Here is a 3,174-nt window from a genome sequence, read left to right as displayed (position 1 = left end):
GGCCGCGCCGTCCGCCGGACCTTCCCGCCGCCAGCGCCGCGACTTCAGACGAGTCCCCGCAGCCTGTCACCGTGGTGGGTCCGCCGGACCTTCCCGCCACTGGCCCCCCCACGCAGGAGCCGAGCAGACTGCGCCATCTAATACGCCATCCGCGGCCCTGTCGGCCGCGCCGTCTGCCGGGCCTTCTCACCGCCGGCTCCGCGACTTCGGACACGTCCCCGCAGCCTGTCACCGTAGTGGGTCCGCCGGACCTTCCCACCACCGGCCCCACCGCGCAGGAGCCGAGGAGACCGCGCCATCTGCTGTGCCGTCCTCCGGGCCCTCCCACCGCCGGCTCCGCGGCTTCGGACGCGTCCCCGCCGCCTGTCACCGTGGTAGATCCGCCGGACCTTCCCGCCACCGGCCCCGCCGCGCAGGAGCCGAGGAGACCGTGCCGTCCACCGGACCTTCCCGCCGCTGGCCCCGCCGCCCAGGAGCCGAGGAGACCGTGCCGTCCACTGTGCCGTCCGCCGGGCCTTCCCACCGCCGGATCCGCGACTTCAGACGAGTCCCCGCAGCCTGTCACCGTGGTGCGTCTGCCGGACATTCCTACCACCGGCCCCGCCACGCAGGAGCCGAGGAGACCGCGCCGTCGGCCGGACCTTCCCTCCGCCGGCTCCGCGACTTCAGACGAGTCCCCGCAGCCTGTCACCATGGTGCGTCCGCCGGACATTCCCGCCGCCGGCCCCACCGCGCAGGAGCCGAGGAGACCGCGCCGTCCTCTGCGCCGTCCGCTGTGCCTTCCGCCGGGCCTTCCCACCGCCGGCTCCGCGACTTCAGACGAGTCCCCGCAGCCTGTCACCGTGGTGCGTCTGCCGGACCTTCCCGCCACCGGTCCCGCCACGCAGGAGCCGAGGAGACCGTGCCGTCCGCTGTGCCGTCCGCTGGGCCTTCCCACCGCCGGCTCCGTAACTTCAGACGAGTCCCCGCAGCCTGTCACCGTGGTGGGTCCACTGGACCTTCCCGCCACCGGTCCCGCCACGCAGGAGCCGAGGAGACCACGACGTCCGCCGGACCTTCCCGCCACTGGCCTCGCCACGCAGGAGCCGAGCAGACTGCGCCATCTGATACGCCATCCGCGGCCCTGTCGGCCGCGCCGTCTGCCGGGCCTTCCCACCGCCAGCTCCGCGACTTCGGACGCGTCCCCGCAGCCTGTCACCGTGGTGGGTTACTATGAAATGCTAGGTGTGCAGAGACATGCCTCCACTGAGGACATTAAGAAGGCGTACCGGAAACTGGCCCTGAAGTGGCACCCGGATAAGAACCCCGACAACAAAGAGGAGGCGGAGAGGAAGTTCAAGCAGGTGGCCGAGGCCTACCAGGTGCTGTCAGATGCTAAAAAGCGGGACATCTATGACAAATACGGCAAAGAGGGATTGAAGGGAGGTGGAGGTGGCACTCACTTCGACGACTCGTTCAGCGAGTTTGCCTTCATGTTCTGGGTATTCTTTGGTGGACAGGATCCATTTCTGTTCGACTTCTTTGAAGGCCCCTTCGACGAGTTCTTTGGGCCTCGGCGGGGCTCGCGTGGGAGGAGCCGCGGCGCAGGCTCGTTCTTCTCCGCCTTCAGTGGATTTCCATCATTCGGAGGAGGGTTTTCTTCTTTTGATAGCTGAATTTTTTTGGGGGGGCCACTCGGTCACGGGGGCCTCACTTCATTCGCTTCCACCACGTGTGGTGGTAGTGGGATGGGCAACTTCAAGTCCGTGTCAACTTCCATCAAGATTGTTAACGGCAGAAAAATCACTACAAAGAGAATTGTGGAGAACAGCCAGGAAAGGGTGGAGGTTTAGGAAGACGGCCAGCTCAAGTCCTTGACGATAAATGGGAAGGAGCAGCAGCTACGCTTGGATAACAAGTAACTTGGCGAACGCATGTAACAGAAATGTTACATTCTGGAAGAATCCTTTTTCAAACTTTCCCTGGTTCCTGGGTAATGGTCCAGGGCCATTTCATTTAACTGGCTCTTCTACTCCCATTATTAAATTTAAATACTTCCTAAAAGGTATTGTTTATAATGTAAATTGTATCACCCCTGTGCAGACATCACCACTGCGTAGCTGCAGGATGTTCCGTCTCCCTGAAAGGAAACCCCGCACCAGAAGTTCTTACTCACCCCTCCTGCCCCTGGCAACCCCTGATGTGCTCAGTGTCTCTGATCCATTATCAGAGATGTTACATGGGTTGCCTTTTTTTTTTTCCTTTTGCTTACACATTTTTGTTTTTTGAAAGGAAAATCCCAGGTGGATTAGAGATCAGATGTAAAAAAGAAGCCCTTTGGTACAATCTCAGGGTATAGACCACTGTCCAAAGTGTGACTGCAGGGTCAGAAGCCAGTCAGGCAGCGGCTGTCTCCTCCTGCACACAAAACAGTAATGAGGAAGATGCAGACATTGGGGAAGACAAACCACAAGCTGGGAAGCATCCCTCAAAGCCTAGGCAGATAATGTTTAGCCTTTCTGCGGTGCAGCAAACTCTTGGAAGTCTGTGTTATCTAAAGGAACCTATAGCAAACAGACACTTCCATTGGCAGGTGGTGCCCACGTCTCTGCATATCAGAGATGCCCGACCTCCCCAGTGGGGGAACACACACTGCAAACACTGAGGACAGAGCACTGTCATCATCAGACAGGCAGTCTAGTCCTGGGGACAAAGTGAGGAATTAGAGGCCCAGCAGATCCCCTGGAGTGAAGGGGGAAAGGCCCTTCCTCTGGGACGACAATGTGCCAGTCCCGTCTAAGGCCTGCAGCTGCTCACCTTTTCCTGGCAGTGGTCACCCTAGTTTACCTCACAGAAATTCTTGCACAATTGTCCAAAGATGTGTTTTCAAAATTAACCATCGGAGCACTGATGTAATTGCTGGGAATTGGGGAAAACACTAGTGTCCATGGAGAAGGAATGGGATCCCCTAATCCTGGTCCACATGGAGGAAGGACGCTGGACAGCTGCTAAAGTGGGCGCAGGAGTCTCTACGTACTGATACATGGAGACCGCAGGTGTCCTCTGTGTAATATGTGTGGAACAACTGTGTGCATCCCGGGTCCCACCTGTTAGACCACATACATGTAATTTCCACAGGCAGACATACATATGTGAAAATTATTCTTCTTGTGACAGAGACCAACAAACAGAATA

At 58.7% G+C, this 3,174-nt stretch overlaps 1 pseudogene; it reads left to right on the top strand.

The window, feature by feature from the left end:
- Window positions 1-1,199: 1,199 nt before the first annotated feature.
- Window positions 1,200-1,901, top strand: LOC150012830 (dnaJ homolog subfamily B member 6 pseudogene; annotated as a pseudogene).
- The last annotated feature ends 1,273 nt before the right edge of the window (window positions 1,902-3,174 follow it).

Source organism: Furipterus horrens, unplaced genomic scaffold (assembly GCF_987537825.1).
Source record: "Furipterus horrens unplaced genomic scaffold, mFurHor1.1.pri manual_scaffold_4, whole genome shotgun sequence".
NCBI lineage: Eukaryota > Metazoa > Chordata > Mammalia > Chiroptera > Furipteridae > Furipterus > Furipterus horrens.
This window is presented reverse-complemented; position numbering and strand designations above follow the sequence as displayed.